The sequence below is a fragment of the Rhinoderma darwinii genome, chromosome 5, assembly GCF_050947455.1.
Source record: "Rhinoderma darwinii isolate aRhiDar2 chromosome 5, aRhiDar2.hap1, whole genome shotgun sequence".
Taxonomy (NCBI): Eukaryota; Metazoa; Chordata; class Amphibia; order Anura; family Rhinodermatidae; genus Rhinoderma; species Rhinoderma darwinii.
This window is the reverse complement of record NC_134691.1, coordinates 64,626,152-64,652,043: the sequence shown is the minus strand read 5'-3', so window position 1 is coordinate 64,652,043 and position 25,892 is coordinate 64,626,152. Positions and strand designations below refer to the sequence as shown.

At 42.4% G+C, this 25,892-nt stretch overlaps 1 protein-coding gene across 1 annotated transcript in view; it reads left to right on the top strand.

Annotated features, from left to right (window-relative positions):
• Positions 1-5,651: 5,651 nt before the first annotated feature.
• The window catches only part of PKIA (cAMP-dependent protein kinase inhibitor alpha), a 36,074-nt gene continuing 15,833 nt past the window's right edge, over positions 5,652-25,892 (top strand). The window contains exons 1-3 of the mRNA XM_075828175.1: positions 5,652-5,950; positions 6,046-6,139; positions 7,047-7,278. The gene's annotated coding sequence lies outside the window, so the exon portion shown is untranslated. The remainder of the gene's footprint in view (positions 5,951-6,045; positions 6,140-7,046; positions 7,279-25,892) is intronic.

Below are 25,892 nucleotides of genomic sequence, written 5' to 3'. Positions count from 1 at the left end.
ACCTCTACTATGGTTTAATTCCTGTGAAACGTCTAAAGGGTTAAGAAACTTTCTAAATGCTGTCTTGAATATTTTGAGGGGTGAAGTTTTTAAAATGGGGTGACTTTTTGGAGGTTTTTAATATATAAGACCCTAAAAGCAACTTCACAACGGAATTGCCTGTAAAAATATCCTTTTGAAATTTTCTTGAAAATGTGAGAAATTGCTGCTAAAGTTCTAAGCCTTGTAACGTCATAGAAAAATAAAAGGATGTTCAAAAAATGATGTCAATCTAATGTAGACATATGGGGGATGTTAATTAGTGACTATTTTGTGTGGTATAACTGCCTGTCTTACAAGCAGATACATTTAAATGTAGATAAATGCAAATTTTTGCAATTTTTTTTGGTAAATTTTGATGTTTTTCACATTTAAATACTGAATGTATCGAGCAAATTTTGCCAGTAACAGTCCAATGTGTCACGAGAAAACAATCTCAGAATCGCTTGGATAGGTTAAAACATTCCGAAGTTATTACCACTGGCGTAGCTATAGGGGTCGCAGCGGTCGCAGTTGCGACCGGGCCCCTAAGCCTGGGGGGCCCGCGGGCCCCCGTTGCCAAACGAAGTAGAAGAGATTTTTTAAAACCTTATTTGCGGTGAGCGCACTAGGAAGGGCCCTCACGATCACATGGTGCATGGAACGCCCCTCACGTGATGTACCATGTGACATCACGTGAGGGGCGTTCCATGCATTCAGGAAGAGGAAGCAGCGTGGTGCGGACGGAGGAACAGAGCCAGGACGAAAATTGGAGCCGATCACCAGAAAACAGGTGAGGTGGTCATTGTGTGTGTATGTTTGTGTGTATATGTCTGTGTTATATGTAATGTATTGTATCGTGCAGGACACAGCTATGGGGGCCATTATACTGCATGGGGACAGCTATGGGGGCCATTATACTGCATGGGGACAGCTATGGGGGCCATTATACTGCATGGTGGAAGCTATGGGGACATTATACTGCGTGTGGGCAGCTATGGGGGCCATTATACTGTGTGGGGGCTATTATACTGCATGGGGGCAGCTATGGGGGCCATTATACTTTGTGGGGGCCATTATACTGTGTGGAGGCAGCTATGGGGGCCATTATACTGTGTGGAGGCAGCTATGGGGTATTATACTGTGTGGAGGCAGCTATGGGGGCCATTATACTGTGTGGAGGCAGTTATGGGGGACATTATACTGTGTGGGGGCCATTATACTGTGTGGAGGCAGCTATGGGGGCCATTATACTGTGTGGGGGCCATTATACTGTGTGGAGGCAGCTATGGGGGCCATTATACTGTGTGGGGGCCATTATACTGTGTGGAGGCAGCTATGGGGGCCATTATACTGTGTGGGGGCCATTATACTGTGTGGAGGCAGCTATGGGGGCCATTATAATGTGTGGAGGCAGCTATGGGGGCCATTATACTGTGTGGGGGCCATTATACTGTGTGGAGGCAGCTATGGGGGCCATTATACTGTGTGGGGGCCATTATACTGTGTGGAGGCAGCTATGGGGGCCATTATACTGTGTGGGGGCCATTATACTGTGTGGAGGCAGTTATGGGGGACATTATACTGTGTGGGGGCAGCTATGGGGGACATTATACTGTGTGGGGGCCATTATACTGTGTGGAGGCAGCTATGGGGGCCATTATACTGTGTGGGGGGAGCTATGGGGGCCATTATACTGTGTGGAGGCAGCTATGGGGTATTATACTGTGTGGAGGCACTATGGGGTTATTATACTGTGTGGAGGCACTATGGGGTATTATACTGTGTGGAGGCAGCTATGGGGGACATTATACTGTGTGGAGGCACTATGGGGTATTATACTGTGTGGAGGCAGCTATGGGGTATTATACTGTGGGAGGCACTATGGGGTTATTATACTGTGTGGAGGCACTATGGGTTATTATACTGTGTGGGTGCAGCTATGGGGGTATTATACTGTGTGGAGGCACTATGGGGTATTATACTGTGTGGGAGAAGCTATAGGGACATTATACTGTGTGGGGGCAGGTATGGCTGGCATTATGCTGTAGTACCGGCGTCACGACTTTGGGGCTGGCAACCGCTGTGACCCCCTATAGCTATGCCACTGGTCGCATACAATGTACAACACTGTGCTTGGTGAGGAGGGAAGAGGCTTTTAACAGCTTATTGGGGGTGGGTCCTGGGTTTTGGACCCTCACCAGTCTGATATGATGATCTATTGTAAGTAGGCCATCAATTTTTAAGTCCCAGAAACCCCCTTTAATGTCATTCTGTGGCTTTGCCAGAAATATCTGAGTTGGGAATAGCTCTTTAAGTGTCAATAAATGGAAGAGTCTCCATGTGCAAAAAAATGACGTGGTTGTTTTTTCTTTCCCTAGGACAGAACTTGGAATTCTTTTTATCAGCCAGAAGCAGAAGACTCGCCAGGGATAAGCAATTTGGGAGACTTCTCTAAGTGTATAAAAAAAGTAAGTAATATCAGTCCGGAACATTTCACAAATTTGCAGCTGATTGAAGGCACCCGGGAGCTCTGACAAACACCACTTCATCTACATTGTATACCAGGCACAGCGGCGTACATTCCATACTTTCCTTGAAACAAACATGTCCTACCTTTTTGCGGTCTGGGCTCCCAGCCAATGCACGCGACCGTGGAAACCATGGTTGTGTGCATTGACCAATAGGATAGAATGCGTCCTATACTATCTGCAATTGTGGATTGTATACGGACAGCACTTTCTTCATATGGGCCTATTGTACATATGCTGCTTTATTATAGATTATATAGTTATTATTCTACCAGAGATATGCATTTTGTCATGCAGTATAAAAAAAAAGTATATTTTTTCACAGAACAATTTTTTTTTATATAACTGCATCATGTCTCACCATGCTTTGAGTGGTGCTCAAAAGCGCAAAAAGAAGAGGGAAGAAGAAGAGAAATATGCCAAACTACCAAAAATATGTAGTTTCTTTAAAGCAACTGGAGATGCAAGTACATCATCTGCCTCTCACAGTACAACTGAAGAAACTTCATCAATAGAAGATGTAGATGTAAGTCCTGGCAGTATTGTACAGAGTTCATTGCAGGAGAGTGTAACAAGTGTACATGCAGGCTGTAGCTCAAGTACAACAGAGGAACAGATGGAAAGTCAGTCTGTGTCAGAGTCAACTTCACAGTCTAGCCTTATTGAAGGTGTTCTATCCGAGGAACACGTAACAGACAGAGGCCATTACCCTATTACCATTCAAGATGGAAATGTTAAAAGATTTATTATAAGTAATGGTCCATGCAGACCACAAGGGCCGTTTCCTAGAGATAAAATAGATGGAAGGTGTTTCTCGGCAAGTTTCTATGAGAGAGTCACTAAAACAGGCCTAAAAATACCTGTTACCTGGCTGTGTTATTCGCCCAGACTTAATGCAGCCTATTGTGAGCCTTGCTGGTTGTTTGGAGATCACAAGAGACAGGGATTTGAACCAGCATGGGCAAAAGGTATCCAGAAGTGGCAAAGGTTGTCCGCAAAAATCAAAATCCATGAAACTAGTCAATCCCACATAGAGGCATGTATAGTGTATGACCAATGGAGACGTAATAAAACCATAGATGAGGAAAATGAAAAAAAAATAAGGAGAGAGAGCACATTTTGGAGACAAGCTTTACATAGGATTGTTAGTGTTACATTAACAATGGCTATGGCCAACCTTGCTTTTCGTGGTCACAGGGAAAAACTAGGGGAGGTGAACAATGGCAATTTTCTCACCATAATTGAGTTACTCGCTGAATATGATCCTGTACTAAAGGACCTTTTGCAGAGACCCCAAGGAACAGTGAAATATCTTAGTCCACAAATACAGAATGAACTGATTAGTCTTCTTGCAAGCAAAGTGGAGGAGGAGATAATTTCTGAAATCCAGAAGTCACAGTTTTATTCTATCATAATGGATACAACTCAAGACATTGGGAAAATTGATCAACTCAGTCAGGTGATTAGATACGTCGTTGTTGAGAGAGATGAAAACTTTCGAGCATCCAGTATTAAAATAGAGGAAGCCTTTTTAGGTTTCCAGTCTGTTGAGGATCAAACAGCAGCTGGCCTCGAAAAGACCATTATAGAATCCTTAGAGAAGAAAGGTCTGGATCTATCAAAATGCAGAGGCCAGGGTTATGATGGAGCCGCCACCATGAGTGGCATTTACACTGGTGTTCAGGCTCGCATTCTCAGCAAAGAAAAGAATGCTCTTTATATACATTGCGCTGCCCATAACCTCAATTTAGTTTTGCATGATGCAGTTTCAAATATACCTGAAATTGCTATTTTTTTTGACACTGTTCAGTCTCTATATACTTTCTTTGGTGACAGTGTGAAGAGATGGGCATTTTTAGCATCCTTTACCTCTGAATCCTCCATAACTTTAAAACAACTTTGCCCAACAAGATGGGCTTCTCGATATGATTCTGTACTAGCTCTAAGATTTAGGTTTCAGGATATCTTACAGGCTTTGTCTAAAATTATTATTGTTTCCACCAAGCCAAAAGAGAGAGATGAGGCTAGCGCATTGAAGGCAAAAATGGAATCCTTCCATTTTATTTTCATAATTGTCCTGCAAGCCAAAGTTTTAGAAAATGTTAATTTGGTTTCTAAAATGTTGCAGTCAAAAGACATGGATCTTTGTACTGCAACCAAACTGGTAGATAATGCTACTCAAGTGCTCAGCGACTTTCGAAATAATTATGACGAGGCAAAAACGACATCAGTAACTCTAGCAGAAACATGGGGCATCCAAGCAAAGTTTGTAAATAAAAGAGTGAAGAAAGTGAAGCGACACTTTGATGAGCTGCGTTTGGATGAAAGATTACAGGACCCGGAAGAAAGATTCAAAACCACAGTCTTTTACCAATGTTTGGATATTGTTATAAATCAGCTGCAAAACCGGTTTTCTGCCATGAATACTGTTCTACAGAGGTTCAAAATTCTGCAACCAGCAACACTTTCAGGAGAATCTGATGATGTAGTCTTCAAAGAAGCAACAAAATTGCAAGACTTCTACCAGGATGACTTATCCAATGATTTTCCTGGTCAGTTGTTAAGTTTCCGGTCTGCGCTTCCAGAGGATATCAAAAGATCTTCATCTGTTCGAGATCTAGCTACTCTCCTGTTGGTTGACAGCTCTGGATTGGCTTCCACTCTACCTGATGTCTGCATAGCACTTCTGCTTTTTCTTACTCTGCCAGTGACCGTAGCATCAGCAGAACGATCATTTTCAAAGTTAAAACTGATCAAAAATTACCTTAGGAGTACAGTGTCTCAACAGAGACTAAGTCATCTTGCTCTACTAAGTGTTGAAAGTGAGAGGGCTAGAAAGCTTGATATACAGAGCATGATTGACAAGTTTTCTGAGGCCAAAGCACGGAGACATACCTTTCAGTAGGATTTGTGAGTATACAGTTTACCAGTTCAGTGTGACCAGTTTTATATCGGTTTGGAAGTTTTGAGTTTCACCTAGTTAAACGGTTTATACTAACTCGTTTCCTGTTCTCCGTTACATGGTTCCAGTTTACTAATCTTTTGCATGGTTCAGAGTGATACATTTGTATAGCATCTGCCTAGCTAGAAACCACAGGATAAAACCCTGTATATAGATGTATATTTCACCAGAGATGACTACTGGAAAAACTTTTCTTAAACCAGAATAGCATTTTATTGCTCCTGTGTGAATTAAGTCATGGCAGATGCTTACAAACGTTAGACTGTTTCTAATATATTTAATATATGTTCCAGACTTCATTGTTCCTCTTCTTCTATTTTTACAGGATGACCATTCAACGTTACTTGTTCAGTTCCCTTGTTTTGTTTACTGTTTTGGGGTTCGTTATCCATGAATGATATTCAAAGCAAATACGCAGTTCACCTCTTTCAAGTTACCAGTAAGTATCATTTGTTTTGAATGAATTTCTGTTTTTTTTGTAACATACCTTTATGATTTTTGACCCAAATGCTGATAATTTCCTTCATTTTGCAGGTGAGTTTGTTTTCCAGTTATTGGTTGAGTTGCCAAGATTCAGAATCTAGAAGATCACAGACTGCCGTCTATAGAATTTAGAGCCATATTGAAGGTAAGTGGTGTTTTTTTTTTTTGGCCTTTAATTGTTTCACTCCTAAACACAAAGTAAAATATGGACACTATGTTCAAACAATTACTGTTCTATACTGTCTGAATGACCTGATGCACTAATCATGTGGAATTATGTAAACCCCATTCTTACGTAATATATACATACATACATCATTTTCATGATCGATCATGAATAAAACAGGTTATGTACATCGGACATTAAAGAGAGCACTTTAAAATGCTATTAATGTTTCTAACTGCAAACATTTTTCCTGCTCATAGGTCTGCCACAGTGTGTCCTTCCAGTACCCGGGCCTCTACATTTTTATCTTCAGATTTTTTTTTTATTTTTCAATAAAAAAAAAATATTATTTATTACTATGAGATGTTGTCCCTATTATTATAATGTACTCCCCTAATTAGATTTTGGTCCTGCCGTTGGGCAAGGCGACTGCGTATAGGCGCGAGCAGGGTCTGCTTGGGGAGGGGTTGGGGGGGCCCAAGTTGAAATCTTGCACCCGGGCCCACGAGCCTTTAGCTACGCCCCTGGTTATTACCAAATAAAGTGAAACATGTCAGATTTGAAAAATGAGGCTGTCAGGAAGGTCAAAAGTGGCTGAAGAGGGAAGGGGTTAAAGTTATACATCTGCTGTGTCCACAACCACTGACCCAACAGGCTTATTATAGCACCAGATATGAGAAATGCATCTACCCTCTTGTATCTCTGTTTACCTAGTCTTATACTGATGAATGATTACATGTATGTTACATTTATATTCGATGGCATGTTTTCATTGATTTTATTCACTATGTATTTAAATCCAGCACATTTTTATTTCATCGTCTAATTTTATATGGTCTCTAACAAAAATTGCTGTGCATTTTTTTTTTTAATGCTACCGATAAAGTTAATTGAAAAAAGGGAAAAAAAGAGCAGTAGACAGGCGTGACAAGAGCGTCCAAAAAAAAAAAAGGAGAGAATTCAGCAGCTGTTGTCTGGATGGGGAACTCACTGACATTGTCTGTCTGCTAACATCATCACATAATCAACCAGCGGTAGAAGCTTAATAACAGCCTCCTCAGTGCCGGAGTCAGCGGCACCATCAGCCTAACGATTCCTTTATTAGAAGACACGCAAAGGTAAGCTCTAAAGATGGGGGCTGCTCAGACTGCAACTTGCTTGCATCCTTTCTAGTTCTAGCTGTGATCTCTTATAGGGTCTTGCACTGAGCAATTCACAAAGACATACAATGCATGTGTGGTAGGAGAATATTGCCATCATTGTCAAGATTCTCAGCTCCTGCAAAAGACAGTCTGTCAATCATTTAATATGTTACGCAATCGCTGCCTGCCTTCTATTTTTACCAAACCCGCCTCATCCTATATGTCTCAATGGGGTGCACGCTATGTCTGTTAGATGATGATATGTCTATTGGTCTATGTCGCTGGTCTCAGCCCCTCTGGTTACATCTTAATGATTAATTGTAACGAAACAGTGAGGGGTTCTCTGGCTTCGTGTCCACAGAAGGGCTCTCGCTATGCAATGAAATCTTAAGATAGATCATTAATTATTGAAATCATACAATGGCCTCTTTTTGTAGCATGTGTACTGGAGGGAAAAAAATCCTGCCAGCCATTGGTTCATAGGATGGGTACCAAGTAGGCCATGTACTGTTGCCAAGCAACAGCATCTGCCTGTTCCTAAATTACAGGCGCCTGCAAAATGAACATGCACAAAGCAGTACAAATAAATTCAAGATTTTTTATTTTTTTTGGGGGAAAGTGTTCTTTAAAATCTGCACCACTTTAATCAGAAAAAAATTGCGACTTAAAGCTTGGATTTAAATGAAACTACCCAACCTTCTCACTCGGATGCTGGGAGATGTACTGTATTTAGCCAGGAAGCCTAAGATTTCTCTGATTTGATGAGAAAGTGATATTTTAATTACAGGGACAATCTACTCAGGGTTACACCGAGACTTTTTGTAGTGCTACTGATTGGATCAGTGGACTGCAGCGGTCACTCAATAGTTAAAATTAATCAGTAATACTACAAAAAGTCTCGGTGTAGCCCTGGCCTAAGGAATGTGCTACAATATCTATAGAAAATATTAACAATATAGCCAAATGCAATCGGTAACATTCTTAACGCCTTCCCAACATTTGACGTATCCATACGCCAAAGTCGAGTAGGGGAAGTATGGAACGGGCTCACGAAATGAACCCGCTCCATACGTTGTCAGCTGTATGTTACAGGAGGCACTTCAGAGTAATGAGCGGCATCGAAGCCTGTCAGAATCACGATATACTGCAATACATTAGTATGATCACTTTAAAAATTAAAAGTTAAAAAAAAAAACCTTTTCCCATTTTCCCCCTAGAGAATAGTAAAAAAATAAATAAATAAAGATAATTGGTATCGCTGCGTCCGTAAAAGTCTGAACTATTACAATATATCATTATTTAACCCGTACGGTGAACGCCGTAAAAAAAATTGGAAACGCCAGAATCTCTATTTTTTGGTCACCTCATCTCCTACAGAAAATGAAATAAAAAGTGATCAAACCGTCGCATGTACCCCAAAATGGTATTATTGAAAACTACAGCTTCTCCCGCAAAAAGTAAGCCCTCATACCACTTAATCGCCGGAAAAATAAAAAAGTTATGGCTCTCGGAATTTGGCGTCACAAAATAAATTTTGTTTTTTACACTTAGGTTTTTACTTGTAAAAGTAGTACAATTTAGAAAAAACAATATATATTTGTTATCGCCGTAATCGTATTGACCCACAGAATAATATGTTGTTTTAATTACACAGTGAATTCCATAAAAACTACGTGCAAAAAAGAATGGAGGAATCGCTGCTTTTTCATTTTCTACAACACAAATATTTTTTCCCCGTTTCCTAGTACATTATATCGCACAATAAAAAACTACAACTTGTCCGGCAAAAATCAAGCCCTCATAGTACTATATAGACGAAAATATAAAAAAGTTATGGCTTTTGGAAGGTGGGGAGGAAAAAAATAAAATTAAAATCTGAAAGTTGTTTACAACGGGAAGGTGTTAAAGGGGAATTCCAGTTTAATAATAACTACCCTATACGAACATACATTTTCATGGGACCCTTAGGGTATGTTCACATGGGCCGGGCTATTTTCAGCCGTTTTTTGGGCTGTAAACGTCACGAAAAACAGCTACTAAAATGGCTGTGAAAAACGCAGTGAAAACGCTAGTTTGATTAAAAAAATGGCTGAAAATCAGGAGCTGTTTTCCCTCGAAAACAGCTCCGTATTTTCAGCCGTATTTTGTTAAGTGTGTGAACATACCCTGAACATTATCCTGACACAAGCAAGTTGTGGCGAAATCCAGTCTCAGATGCCTGGATATTTGTGTAACTTAGAAAATCAGCCACGATTCCTGTATGACAGCTGCTCGCTGACAGGCTAAAGTATCTAATTATCTAATCGCTGCGCATCTCTCATAAAGGTATTGTCCAAGTTATGTAAATATCAATAATCCAATCAACACTGATGGGACCCCTATTGAATAAGAATTAGAGTGCTAGGATAGGGACCCTCACCAATCAGATTTCAATAAAGGGTTTTCCTTGTTAAAGTGTAAATAAACATGCAACAAACTTCTGACATGTCATAGTGACATGTCAGAAGTTTTGGTTGATGGGGGTCCAAGCACTGAGACCCCCACTAATCGCTAGAATGAAGCGGCAGAAGCGCCTGTGTGAGCGCTGAGCCACTTAGTTTCTATTTGTCTTTTTCCGGAAATCTATGTAGCGGTGTAGGCGCTCAATAGAAAGTACATTAGCCTGTACTCCGTGACATCGGCTTTCCGGAAAAAGCCGAACAGCTTCTGCAGCTTCGTTTTAGCGTTTGGTGGGGGTCTCAGTGCTCAGACATCCACCAATCAAAACTTCAGACATGTCACTATGACATGTCAGAAGATTGTTGAATGTTTAGTTACGCTTTAACAAATACACTATTTGGGAATTATGAGTTAATAGAGGGTGATTCCCCGCTCAGGACCCTCATCTATCGGGCCAAACAAAGAGTGGCAACAAAGAGAGCAGCACTCGCAAATTCTCATTGTATACCGATTGACAGCGATGAGCTCTTCACGTGTCTGCCGCAACAGTACAAATACTCAGAATTATCTGTTTATAGATACCCTGTACATTAACAGATGTTGTTGTAGAAATTTCTGCAGCTGAAAATCAGTTCCATTCATCTGTATAGAACATGCAGAAATCCATGCACCTGCTGCAGAAACAACTTCATTCACACGAATGGAACAAATTTTTTTTTCTCCATAAAACAGGTTAAGTGAAATTAGGTCATTCTACAAAGCAGTATTAAGCAACCAGAAATAGTTCAGCAGCAAGCAGACGTTTTTAGTGCAAATGTGCTATTAAAAATGTCCTCGGTTTTTTGTTAACCCCCTGCCACCGCTGCCGCCGCTATAATTTGTTGGTTTTTTTTAGATTTTTCCTCCCTGCCTTCCAAAAGCCATAACTTTTTAATTACCTGTCGACATTGACGTATGAGGGCTTGTTTTTTGTGGGACAAGTTCTAATTTTTAATGGCACTATTTAATGTACCATATAATGTACTGGGAATCTGAAAAATAATAAATTGTGGGGTGAAATGGGAATAAAACAGCAATTCATACATTTTTATTTGGGTTGCGTTTTTACGACGTTAACTTTGCGGTAAAAACTATGTGTTAACTTTATTCTGTGGGTCAATATGATTACGGCAATACCAAATTTATATAGATTTTTATGATGTACTACTTTTACAAAGAATAAACATTGTTAAAAAAAATTGTTGTGTCGCCAAATTCTGAGAGCCATAACTTTTTTACTTTTCCGTTAAAGAGCGGTGTCATGGCTTGTTTTTTTGTGGGGCGAACTGTAGTTTTTATTGTTACACTTTTTGTGTACATACAACTTTTTGTTCACTTATAATTACATTTTTTGTGTTTTTTTTTACAGCATTCATTCTGCGGGTTAAATAATGTTATACTGTTATAGTTATACATAGCTATACAGTGAAGGAGCAGTGCAGACACAGTGAAGGAGCAGTGCAGACACAGTGATGAAGGAGCAGTGCAGACACAGTGAAGGAGCAGTGCAGACACAGTGAAGGAGCAGGGCAGACCCAGTAAAGGAGCAGTGCAGACACAGTGAAGGAGCAGTGCAGACAGTGAAGAAGCAGTGCGGACACAGTGAAGGAGCAGTACAGACACAGTGAAGGAGCAGTGCAGACACAGTGGAGGAGCAGTGCAGACACAGTGAAGGAGCAGGGCAGACACAGTAAAGGAGCAGTGCAGACACAGTGAAGGAGCAGTGCAGACAGTGAAGAAGCAGTGCGGACACAGTGAAGGAGCAGTACAGACACAGTGAAGGAGCAGTGCAGACACAGTGGAGGAGCAGTGCAGACACAGTGAAGGAGCAGGACAGACACAGCAAAGGAGCAGTGCAGACACAGTGCAGGAGCAGTACAGATACAGTGAAGGACCAGTGCAAACACAGTGAAGGAGCAGTGCAGACACAGTAAAGGAGCAGTGCAGACACAGTGAAGGAGCAGTGAAGGAGCAGTGCAGACAGTGAAGAAGCAGTACAGACACAGTGAAGGAGCAGTGCAGACACAGTGGAGGAGCTGTGCAGACACAGTGAAGGAGCAGTGCAGACACAGTGAAGGAGCAGTGCAGACACAGTGAAGGAGCAGTGCAGAAACAGTGCAGACACAGTGAAGGAGCAGTGCAGACGCAGTGAAGGAGCAGTACAGACACAGTGAAGGAGCAGTGCAGACACAGTGAAGGAGCAGTGCAGACACAGTGAAGAAGCAGTGCGGACACAGTGAAGGAGCAGTGCGGACACAGTGAAGGGGCAGTACAGACACAGTGAAGGAGCAGTGCAGACACAGTGAAGGAGCAGTGCAGACACAGTGAAGGAGCAGTGCAGACACAGTGAAGGAGCAGTGCAGACACAGTGAAGGAGCAGTGCAGACACAGTAGTGGAGTAATGGAGCAGTGCAGACACAGTGAAGGAGCAGTGCAGATACAGTGAAGGAGCAGTGCAGGAACAGTGCAGACAGTGAAGGAGCAGTGCAGACACAGTGAAGGAGCAGTGCAGACACATTGAAGGAGCAGTGCGGACACAGTGAAGGAGCAGGGTGCTGCTGACCAGTATAGTTTGCGAGCAGTAAATTAGAAGCAGAGCAGGACATTAGGCAGGGGCTCCACACATCAGCAGTACAAGCTGAAGTATCGGCCGCACCGTCGTCCCGTTCTGCATAGATTCTCTTGTGCCACCTGTCAGGTCGAAGCCGCTCTCTCTGCTGCTGTCAGATTTCCTGTACTCCGTTCTCCTCCTCGTGCTCCTCTCTGGCAGGCAAGAGGGCCTTGCTAGTACTTCCCCCTAGACGTGGTGCGCAGAGGCTAGGAAGGCTCACTAACAATGTACTTGATGAGAGGTTATCATGCAGCCTGCGTGTGACACAAGCACATACTTCTCCTTCCAACCAACGCAACTTGCACATGCGCAGCTCTTTGGACAAAAGAAATATATAGAAATCATGGACACATTCTTTTTATTCCGGACACAACAGACAGTTGCCAAAAGTCCTCTAATTTCACGCACTGTCAGTGAATTAACGGATGGTTGGTAACTCTGACTGTATTATGCAGCGGATTTGCTGCATGAAAATCCGCACATGATACGCATTGTGTGCATTTAGCCTAAGTGATATTTCCTAGTTATCTTGTACTTTGGGGGGAATGCTCTTTATACTATCAATATTACTACGTCATGGCTTGGCTTGTTCTGCCTCTTGAATTCAGAAAACATTTGTTGTTTGGCTGTATAAGGTTTGTTACACAATGTTGGAATATGCTGAATTTCTTAAACCCAAACACTGATGTCTGGATCATCAGTTGGCAAATATTAGACAGTATGTTCAAGTGGGCACATAACATCAAACAGTTACGTTGGTAATTGGAAAAAAAATCCATTTGTACAACCAGAAAATTCTATTACAAATGTAGAAGAATAGAATGGTGACTGTAAAGCATTAAAGGAGTGCTACAATTTTTTTATTCAGATTTCTGTTCAATGATATGACCTAGATGTCTTCCCGGTCCAGCTGGAGGGCAGCAATCATGCCATTCACAAAGCAGTATACATGTACAGACACTTGCCCATCATGGCTTTTTATTGGACACAGGAATTTATGATGGCACCGTGCCCTAGGTTTGGGAGGGAGTCCTCTAACAGGAGCATTGCACAATGCAAAGAGCTGTACTATCCTTGTTCTGTACATAAAGCACTATATAATACTTTGCAATAAGACCCGTCCACAATGGAAATTGGGCTAAGAGAATGTTGTAACAAATAAGGCTGACAAAGGGTGGCAATGTCATGAATGACTTCTATACATGGTTCCATTTATGCGTTGTTTAAGATTCTTGCACTATGTAAAAATAAAGTATATAGTAATGAAGCCCTTTAAAGAAAACTTCCCCTAGGCTGTCATCTCTTATCCAGCCCCACCTCAAGATAGTCAAAAGAAAAAACACATACAAGATGTCTAACATACCTCCCAACTTTTTGGGGACACTTATGGTTCATTGTGTGAAGTTTCATTTTTTTTCATGCATATCTATACATTCAAATAGTTTTTCATTTACACATTAGTACAAAAATCATCTGACTATAGAACTAGAAATTTTTAGGGTCCAAATTGCATCAAATCATGAAATAATATACAATTTGGGATCTAACATGCAGTTAGGAACTAGAGCGATGCTTTTTGGAGAAAATATAGCACAGTACATTTATTAATACAAATCAATTTATATAGAGAACGTTAAGGTGTAAAGAGGGAGAGGGGTATTTGGGTCAAAAGTTAGGACTGTTCCCCCAAAAGAGGTACACTTGTGAGGTACGGGTCCTACCAGCCAAGACCTGAAGTGCCGGTGGTGCTTTTATCAGCTCTTCTACTCAATGTGAATGACATCACTGATATTCTATAAGGCCTTTTATGTATTCACAATCAGTAAATACTGCACGGACGGAGTGTCATCCGTATTTGCGGACCATGCCCACAGTAATAAAGTATAAGAGCATGGTCCGTAAATGCGAAAAATTTTACATATCCTATTTTTTGAGGTTTATTTCTATGGCCCGGACACACACACATAAATATAAGGGGAGGTGTCCGTGGCTTATAGAAATTAATGTGTCAGTATTTTATCCATAATTGCGGATGAAAACTACGGACGTATTCATAGGGCCTAAGAGGGTAGAGATCTGACCTGTCATCAGTGTCTTCCATTACTAAGCAGCAGATAGAACATGTTTGGGTTGTTGCTTAGTAAACAATGCAGTGAAAATATAATTTGTAATAATTACAATAGGAAAGTCCTTTTTTCCTTACCAGAATATCATTTTCAGAATTTCCCTGAAACATTCGTTGTGTGAATCCAAATAAATCTACAAATAAATCATAAATGAAGGAAGGGCAAAACAAATGTTTTTACCCAAGCTACAGCTGATATCTTACCCTCCAAACTCTTCTTTACCAGCCAACCTGAAATCTTGGGTTCTCAGGGGCTCTCCTGGTCATGGCATGCTTATTGCTTGTATGAACCAGTGTCCTGATCCAATGTATATTGATGTATATACAAAACACCTTTAGTGCATTCACATATATTATTCATACCAAAGATAGAAAGTGGTTTGATTTTGCAGTCAGCATTTACAGCACACAAAATGGCAAATAAAGAAGACATCAGATTCAATGGTGTAGTTATGGGGGAAGCATAGGTTGTAGTCACTCCTAGGTGAACAGTACTGTAAATGGCAGCTGCAGGGAACCTGGTACATGTTTAGCATCGGGGCAGAGAAGTCTCAGTCTAAGAATGCATTTGTAGAGCCACGCTTATACGCTAACATTATATCTTACATATGTATTTATTTATATATTTACCATATTGCTTATATCGCTCCAACACATTCTGCAGCGCTGTACATAGATTGTCATCACTTACATCAGTCCCTTCACAATAATTTCCTTATCTCAGGCACACACACTAAGACCAATTTCATAGCTATCAGTATATTTTTGGACTGTGGGAGGAAATCGACACAAACATGCGGAGAACTTACAAACTCCTTGCAGATGTTGTGCTTGGTCGAGTTAGAAGCCAGGACCGCAGAGCTGCAAGGTAACAGTGCTAACCACCGGCCATTCGGTCCAGGGTAACATACATTGGATAGGTTGGAGTTTCTGCATTTGATTCTAGACTGGACTGATCCACCAGAGGATGCTACATGGGCCCAACACAATAGGGACCAGTCACAACAAAGTAAAAACCTCAGAATCATCTCAGCCCACTCAACATCTCAAGTAGGAAAGGTCTGCTCTTGTGGAAAACCTACACAAAAAGCAGCAAAAATTCTTAGATGTTATTTATAATTATTAGTATTTTTATTGAACAAACATTTTATGCAATACATAAATATTATTGTACCCTGTAAAGAGACTGACCACCCCACACCCATCTAGATGCTATTTATAATGGTCAGTATAATATGACAGATTTCCTCCTACATCTTATATTTGCACAGATACAAAAATTCTTTGCCCTTTTGTACCCTCTTTAACACTTACAGGACGTGCTACTGTTCTTAGGTCTCGGTGAATTTTTTTTTTTTTGTATAAACCTATCCAGATATCACATTGCACCAAACAGCAGCTGTTTCTGTGTCTACCACATATCATTTTTTCTTGCTAACATTCAAATATCATTTCCCAGGACACTTTGCTTTTGAGCAATTACGTGCAAATCCATCAAACATAGTACCGCATGATGCTCATCTAATGATATTTAAAGAGGTATTCTCACTAGCTTTTGCCATAACCTTCCGACCTCTGGGACACCCAATTATTCCAAAAATGTTATAAAAGGTCCTTTTTTATTATTTCTACTACACATCGGTGCTCCCGGATACATTCAAGCTCCATTCAAGTGAATAGGGATGAGTTGTCGTTCCCTGTACTATTTGTGGTCAGGGGCTAAACGGGCAAAAACAGCAAGGCAAGTTAAAGCTCAAAGCAAAAAACTAACACCTATAACTGGCACAGGGACCAGTGTACCAGTTATTTAAATAGTACGCCTAGCGTATCTACCAGACCCGCCAACAAACTTGCTAAGGTGGCGATGGCTGAGACAGCGCAGGAGTGCGGTGATGTTAATACATTACAGAAATGTTATACAAAGAAAAGAACAAACATACCCACCTGTTAAATCTACCGCTTCTCCAGCGCTGATGTTGTCAGTGGTCACGTGTCATACATGCTAGCCAGTAATTGGCTGCAGTGGTCTTGTGGATGTACGGCACGTCTTCACTGCAGGAAAATAAACAAAGACCAGCGGGAATCTCCAAAGCATCGGCAATCGAGTGGCAGGGCATTTAACCGGTGAATATTGTTTGTGGGTTTTTATAACATTTCCTTCATCTACTGTCATTTCTTAAACTCTCGGACAACCCCTACAACCACTACGGTGACACCTTAATGGAGGATCTATTTTCTCTCCATGTACATAGGGGTTTCCCTCAATTAGTCCAGTTGCCTACAATACTTTGAAAATATGCTTAGGTTAATTTGAAATGAGGGGACAGGGACGGATGTGAGTGCGCTCACTGTACAGTATTGGGGACAATAATACATTAATTTACCTACAGAAGTTACACATATATTATGTCTGTTCCATATCACTTGTTGGAAGTCCCATCCATTTAGGAGTGTTACTACATCCTAAAAGGGGTTTTACATTTTTAACAATCTTCTTTACTATAAATATGGACATCATAGACCGTTTTTTGTTTTTTTCAGGAGCACTCTTTTATATCCAAAACCTAGCTTGTCCATGCAAAAGATGAAATAGCTCATTGATCGCACCACGTAAGGCAGTAAATTAGTAAGGTCTTGCAGTAAGCTCATGAATTCCCTCTGGTGATGCCTATTGGCAGTCAGAATTTTTTAATATAATATTCTAGATATTTTTAAATATAATATTCTAGATATTTTATATCGATTTCTATGCAGGGAATTTGGAGCTTTGTTTCTTAGGCTTTGTTTAGATTTGCGTCAGGGCTCCATTCTTGGGTTCTGTCTGAGCTTTCCGTCAGGGGAACCCATGAACGGAACCCTGACTGAAACAAACGAAAACCATAGGTTTTCGTTTGCATCACCATTGATTTCAATAGTGACGGATTTGGTGCAAATGGTTGCCGTTTGTCACCGTTGTGTAAGGGTTCCGTCATTTTAACGGAATCAATAGTGCAGTCAAAACAACGGAACCCTTAAACAACGGTGACAATCGGAAACCATTTGCACCGGATCCGTCACCATTGAAATCAATAGTGATGCAAACGGAAATGGTTTCCGTTTGTTCCAGTCAAGGTTCCTGGCTTCCCCTGACGGAAAGCTCAGATGGAACCCATGAACAGAGCCCTGACGCAGATGGGAACAAAGCCTAACAAACCATTGGCCACTAAACTGATATGTGTAGATATTTATCAGCACAGAATTTGGAAACTATTTAGACTAAATTATATTAAAATACAAAATTGCATTGTAGTGTAGACGATAACCTGTGATAAAGTTGCGGGCAGCTTGCAATGATTGCAAGAAATCTGTTCATGTCTGAATTTTTGCAATTGTCATGCAGCTTACCATGACCGTCACACTACCCAGAATTCATGTGGCCTAAAGAGTTACATCAATACATTTTGTGCAAACCTTTCCACTAAGGGGTGGTCTGTAAATTGTGTCTAGCAAACCACAGTGCAAGTAAGTGCAGTGTGGGGTAATACTGGTCTATTTCCTTGTTCTCTACTAATCAGGATCATTCCCTTCTTTACATAAGCGCTGAGGATTTGCTGAGAACAAGCCTCATACTCCTTCACACTATGCTGCCTATCTGACCAGAGCTTTAGTGTGCAGAGCAAACAGCTGCAGTTTGAGGAAATGTGTAGTGGGCACGCTTAGTGACAAATATTTCACCTTTTTACGTATTTAAAATTTCCTAATAGGCCACTTATTAATGACAGTGCAACTTTAATGCTACATATAACAGCCAGCAGTGCTCGTTTTAGTAAGTAATCCTATCTGGCACTCTAATAATCCAGCTAATCTGACCTTTGTTTCCTTTCATTTTTTTTTACCAATAATGAATTTTATAAAAATTCTTATAGTCAGCACTCGGCAACTTTTCCCTTTCTTGACAAATTTTGAAAGGAAATATACATAAGTTGTATTTGGACAGACTGACTGCCTCTCACATAATAAAGCATTTGCTTATTATATTCTGTATCATTATTTGGAAATTCGCCAAATAAATGTATTAAAACCAGGAAACCTGTGTACTGCTCCTGATCATAAGGCTGCCCATGAACAAGCATACAAATAATGAGGGGAGATTTATTATTGCCGTCTTAGACAGAATAAAAATAGACTAGACATGCAGAAACTGTGCCAAGTATTAACAGTGGTGAGGTATGTTACATAATAAATTTGGCACGTCATGTATGTGACTTTTATGACTAATTGGCGCATTTTGCTTAATAAATCTCTGCCATTGTGTCCAAGTACAATACTGACTTCTCTTGAGCTCCTTAGTCAAGTACATCGGATGAATGCTTCAACATTGTAACTTGCAGGTTCTGCAGAGACTGGGCACGGCTTCAAGTGTGAGGAGCAATAGCCATAAGGCAATTTTTTGTGTGTATAGCGCTTCATAAACTAAATCTAAGAAATTAAATATGGGAATTAACTCCTTAACGACCACCCACCGTCTTTTGACGGCAGGTGGTGCAGGTGCTTCGTCTATAGCAATGTCTTTTGGCGTCGCTGTAGAAGAGGCTGATGTGAGTGCTCATCCTCTAAGCAGGAGCTGTAACTTTCAGCTCCTGAACTTAGAGAAGCCTCCTGAACACAGCTGGGATCGGAAAACATTTTTGACCGCAGCATGATCAAAGGGAACTTCCCTCTTAGATTGTGTCACTGGAAACCCGGTGACACGAACGAAGACCGGGGAATCTCTCTGCAGTGAGCCCTGGAAAAGCCCTAGAAAGGACGCCAAGGCTGTGTAATGTCCATGGCTGCGGGCTGTCAGCTCCAACCTCCCCCTGACAGCCGCAGCCACGAGTCGGCAAGCGCTGGCCCCAGCCTCCTCCTCAGGAGACGCCAGCGCTCGCATCCACTCACCTCTGCCGGATCCCGTAGGGTGCGCGCGCACGCTCGTCCCCGCTCTAAAAGGGGTAGCGCGCGCGCCGGACCTCATGGACGACCTTTGACCCGTGAGTACCCTGGACTATAAGAGGGGTCCAGCCCCCTAGTTCTATGCCTGAGCGTTTTGGTGTTCCCTAAGTTTGTTTATGTGATGGCCTCCTAGTTGTTTCCTGTTTTGGTCCCTGTTCCAGTCCCTGTACCTGTCCCTATACTTGTTTCCAGTTCCTGTTACTAGCAATCCATACCTTTCTGGTCGAGCACGTATCTGTGCCAAAGTCATGCTACGCTACATCTACGTCTGACCTGCTTCATCTCGCCTGACGTCCGCCTGCTACCTAAGTCCCAGCCGAGCCTGCACTGCCGCTGTCTGAGCTGCCACAGGTACCTATAGAACTATAGACAGTCACCTGCTCCCTGTTGGCCAGCTGCCTTACTGCCACGGGGATATGGCCCAGTGGGTCCACAGACCCTTCGTGACAGTACGCTCAGGCATGGACCCCGCTGGTCGATCCAAGACTATGACGACGTCACAGGAGATGCGAGCAGATATGCTGGACCTCCGGTCTCGTCAGGACCAACTCCTCCAGGCGTTGAACATTCTTGCACGTCGGCAGGAGGCACAAGCTGCCGTTCCTCCTACTACACCTCCTGGCAATGTGGATCCTCAGTCAACACCTCTTGGCAGTATTGATCCACGTGTTTCTTTGCCACTTCCTGACCGCTATGATGGAGAAGCAAGTACCTGTCGTGGTTTTCTTAATCAATGCCAGATCCATTTCAGCCTGTATGCAAGGACTTTTTCGTCTGATGGTGCCAGGGTCGCTTTCATAATTTCTCTCCTCACCGGCAAGGCTCTTGCATGGGCAAACCCTATCTGGGAGAGACAAGGACCAGAGACACATGACTTCCCTGCCATCCTCCAAACTTTTCGCATTGTGTTTGAGGAGCCTGGACGGGGCTCATCTGCAGCAGCCTCTTTGATTAACCTACGCCAAGGAGACATCTCCGTGAGTGAGTATGCCATCAATGTCCGCACCCTGGCGGGAGAGCTCTTATGGAACAATGAAGCTCTGGTGGCTGCATTCTGGCATGGACTGTCTTCCTGAATTAAAGACGAACTTGCCGCCCGGGATCTGCCGTCTACCCTGGATGACCTCATCCTTCTGTCTGCCTGGATTGATATACGGATCCGTGAATGCCTCCAAGAGATTCAACGGGAGAGAGTTCTTCCTAGTCTGGTCCCTACTTTTCAGCAACCCCTGCTGTCCCCCGATGTCGATCCTCCTAAGAAGTCGGTAATAACGGACCATTGTAAGTTATCCACTCAAGAGATACAACGCAGACGCACATCTGGACTCTGTCTTTATTGCGGTCTCGATGGCCATCTTGTGCGCCTGTGCCCTCAAAGATCCCAAAACCTAGGGTTGCTTGGAGTGACGACCTTGGGTAAAGAGAGACTTCCGTCTAGCTTGTCCATACCCGTGACCATAGTGTCCAGGGAGAGAACACATCAGGTCTCTGCGTATCTGGACTCTGGATCCGCGGCTAATTTCATCTGTAGAGACCTGGTGGACCTTTTGCAATTGCCCACCACCCCTCTGGAGAGCCCGTTGACAGTTGCTTCAGTGAATGGACTACCCCTGCAAGACCCTGTTATAGCCGTGACCAGGCCGCTGAGGCTCCAAGTGGGGGCCCTTCACTCCGAACTTCTGTCGTTCTATATCCTGCCCAAAGCTGTTAACCCTGTGTTGCTGGGTCTGCCGTAGCTCCGACTGCATGCCCCAGTTCTGGACTGGAATTCTGTAGAGGTTCTCCAGTGGGGCCCTGAGTGTCAAGGTCGATGCCTGGTGCAGATTCGTTCGGCTCAGCTTTCTCTGCCTCGGACATTGGCAGGATTGCCGGGTCATTATGCTGCATTTTCGGACGTCTTCAGCAAGAGGGAGGCATAGACATTGCCTCCACATCGGGCGTATGACTGCCCTATTGAACTGAACCCTGGTGCATCCCTTCCCCGTGGTAGGTTGTATCCTCTCTCCTTGCCAGAGACTCTCTCCATGTGCTTCTATGTGAAGGAGAACTTAGAGAGGGGCTTCATACAAAAGTCTTCCTCTCCGGCTGGAGCCAGGTTCTTCTTCTCAAAAAGAAAGATGGCCCTCTTTGTCCTTGCATCGACTACCGTGGTCTCAACCAGATCACTGTGAAGAATAAATATCCATTGCCCCTGATCTCCGAGCTATTTGATCGTATACGTGGTGCAAATTTTTTTTCTAAACAAGACCTTTTATTTTGTGGATTGGAGGGGGTTTGGTCCCGAAGAGAGGTCCTGGGAGCCAGAGGAGAACCTCAATGCCCCTACTCTTCTGAAGAAGTTTCTCTCTCGCTCGTAAGAGGGGGGATACTGTAATGTCCGTGGCTGTCAGCTCCAACCTCCCCGACAGCCGCAGCCACTAGTTGGCAAGTGCTGGCCCCAGCCTCCTCCTCAGGAGACGCAAGCGCTCGCATCCACTCACCTCTGCCGGATCCCGTAGGGACGACCTTTGACCTGTGAGTACCCTGGACTATAGGAGGGGTCCAGCCCCCTAGATCTATGCCTGAGCGTTGCTGTGTTCCCTAAGTTTGCCTATGTGATGGTCTTCTAGTTGTTTCCTGTTTCGGTCCCTGTTCCATTCCCCATCCCTGTACCTATACTTGTTTCCAGTTCCTGTTACTAGCAATCCATACCTTCCTGGCCGAGCACTGTGCTGTCCCAAAGTCGTGCTACGCTACATCCACATCTGACCTGCTTCATCTCGCCTGACGTCCGCCTGCTACCTAAGTCCCAGCCGAGCCTGCCCTGCCGCTGTCTGAGCTGCCACAGGTACCTATAGAACAATATAGTCACCTGCTCCTTGTTGGCCAGCTTCCTTCCCGCCACGGCGGTATGGCCCAGTGGGTCCACAGACCCTTCGTGACAGGCTGTCTGTTCAGTTTGCCTGCTGTTATGGAACACTATGTGCTGCCCTAAGGGGGGGTTCCCACGGGACGGAAACGCTGAGTGAAAACCACGCAGCGTATCCGACCTGGAACCTGCAGTACATTCAGAATACGGAAAGCAGCTGTAAAAACCGCTCATACTTACGTAAGTCGTTGTATGCAGCTTCTTGGTGCAGCTTCCTCAGGGGACGTAGAAGGAGGCACCAAGAGGCAGCGATATGCGTGGGGTAGACCCCTATACTACAGCCCTTTCGGGTCATGCACATTTGATACTTTTGCTTTACAATTTCCGGCTCTTTCTCCTTCATTATTTTGTGGATGTTCTCTCTCATGACTGTTTCCTTGTGCCTTTTTGCAGTTAATTTTTCAGCTTCATTGTGATACAGTTATATTCCATTCTTTGGTAGCTTAGCACTAGGCAGATCCAGGTTTCCGGTTTTTGATACAGTTGCATTTTGGAGTTGGTGCTTTCAATATTGACCCATCCCAATTATTATATCTGTATATTATTGCCCAATTGAGACAAATATTGTGACTGTAGTATTGCCCTGATAATTTTGACGTGGGCTTCTGTTTATATGTTTTTAACTTATGTGTCATTTTTTGAATCAATATAAGTTTTTTCATTATTCATACTACACCGTGTTCCAAATTATTATGCACATTGGATTTAACTGTCATAAACATTTAATTATTCGTTTTTCAATTAAACTCATGGATGGTATTGTGTCTTAGGGCTCTTTGGATCATTGTAATCAATCTCAGACACCTGTGATAATTAGTATGCCAGGTGTGCCCAATCAAAGGAAAACTACTTAAGAAGGGCATTTCACATTATTAAGCAGGCCACAGGTTTCAAACAATATGGGAAAGAAAAAGGATCTCTCTGCTGCCAAAAAGAGTGAAATAATGCAATACCTTGGACAAGGTATGAAAACATTGGATATTTCAAGAAAACTTAAGCGTGATCATCGTACTGTGAAAAGATTTGTGGCTGATTCAGAGCACAGACGGGTTCGTTCAGATAAAGGCATAATCAGGAAGGTTTCTGCCAGACAAATTAATAGGATTAGGAGAGCAGCTGCTAAAATGCCATTGCAAAGCAGTAAACAGGTATTTGAAGCCGCTTGTGCCTCTGGAGTCCCGCGAACCTCAAGGTGTAGGATCCTCCAGAGGTTTGCAAGTGTGCATAAAGCTATTATTCGGCCACCCCTAAACAATGCTCACAAGCCGAAACGGTTGCAGTGGGCTCAGAAATACATGAAGACTAATTTTCAAACCGTGTTGTTTTCTGATGAGTGCCGTGCAACCCTGGATGGTCCAGATGGATGGAGTAGTGGATGGTTGGTGAATGGCCACCATGTCCCAACAAGGCTGCGACGTCAGCAAGGAGGTGGCGGAGTCATGTTTTGGGCTGGAATCATGGGGAGAGAGCTGGTAGGCCCCTTTAGGGTCCCTGACGGTGTGAAAATGACCTCTGCAAAGTACGTAGAGTTTATGACTGACCACTTTCTTCCGTGGTACAAAAAGAAGAACCGTGCCTTCCGTAGGAAAATTATCTTCATGCATGACAATGCACCATCTCATGCTGCAAAGAATACCTCTGTGTCATTGGCTGCTATGGGCATAAAAGGAGAGAAATTCATGGTGTGGCCCCCATGTTCCCCAGACCCCAACCCTATTGAGAACCTTTGGAGCATCCTCAAGCAAAATATCTATGAGGGTGGGAGGCAGTTCACATCAAAACAGAAGCTCTGGGAGGCTATTCTGACATCCTGAAAAGATATTCAAGCAGAAACTGTCCAAATACTCATAAATTCAATGGATGCAAGAATTGTGAAGGTGATATCAAAGAAGGGGTCCTATGTTAACATGTAACTTTGCCTGTTAAGTTTTTTTTTATTGAAAGAGCTTGTGATTCCTGTAAATATGACCTCCTTATGCCGCAAATTCAACAAATTACCATTTTAGTTCTCTTTACAACCTTTAAAATGTTTTGATCTCTGTTGTGCATAATAATTTTAAACAGTGCATTTTGAGCTTTTTACTGATTGTGATCGTGCTTCTTCTCTTTGTTGCATTTGTAGCTTTCCTGATGTGTCCGTTTCAGTACATTCTTGAATTCACGTATGTGAATAACAATACTGGAGAACCTTTTCTAAGAACTTTACGCAGTGTGCCATTCCTCTGTTATTCCTCCTGGATATGTATGAATAAATTGACAAGGTGTTGCCAAGCCTTGCCGATGGGGGATACTGTCACTTTTCCACCCGGAAAATGGCGGTGAGGTCTAATGTAGTAAGACAGGAAAAACTGTCGCACCCCAGTAGCTGCGCTGTATTCACCAACACTGTGCACTCTGCATAGATAATGACTACTAGGGCATCCCTCAGTGATGTACCAATCTTATTAAATATAACAATGAATTGTGCCAACTAACAAACTTATCTCTACTACTGTACAAACTCGGCTCTGCTGTATCTTGATATCATTTGTGCTGAGAATGTATTCTAACATTATAGCAATATCGTCACATTTCCAGTCGGAAGGAGAAGAGATGCCTTAAATAAACAAAGTCTAGGCGCGATATAAAAACATATTAAGAAAGGAAACAAAATTAGATACAATAAATATAATAAGTGATTTGTGGAGGAAGTGAAATCACAATGTAAATATACGACAATGCGTAAGAATCTGAGTGTGTTTGTGTTGGATCTGGAAGGTAGAGGATTGAATTATCTGGCTGCGAGTACTTTGTAGTTGGTTAAAACACCACTTATGGGGACAGCTGTCACCGTCTTTAGCAAGTGATGACATAGCAAGCCATAAATAGACCGGCAGCAATGGATGGAGCAGGGTGCCGGGCTTGGAGGATTCTGTAAGCAAGAAGACAAAAAGTGAGTAGAATTTGGTATGTTGTACAATTGTAGTGAAAGCTTGTGATGACACTGATCTACTTGTACTTTATTATGTCTATATATAGGTCAGGCTCAGTGCTGTAAAATGCAACTGGATCATAGGATGTTCTCGTTAAATGCTTCATTTATGGTTGATACAATATTATATAACAAATCATTCTTTTCTACGTTATGTATTAGTATTCTTGCTTTGGTTGCATAGTGTGTGTACAATGTATCATTACATTCCTATGTTTACATCCATGCAGAACATGGTTATGAGTGGAATTGCATGTTTGCCGAATACTGCTTGATAGTCACATAAATATGGTAAAATATCTGCACCCTTTACTGACATAAAACAAGGTGACACAATTACACTGATCAAACATGAATAATTTAGTTACAAAGTAATACGTTCTGGAACAATTGTTCTACCATAATCAGTTACCTAAGATTTTACATAGATTATCTATCTATCTATCTATCTATCTATCTATCTATCTATCTATCTATCTATCTATCTATCTATCTATCTATCTATCTATCTATCTATCTATCTAAT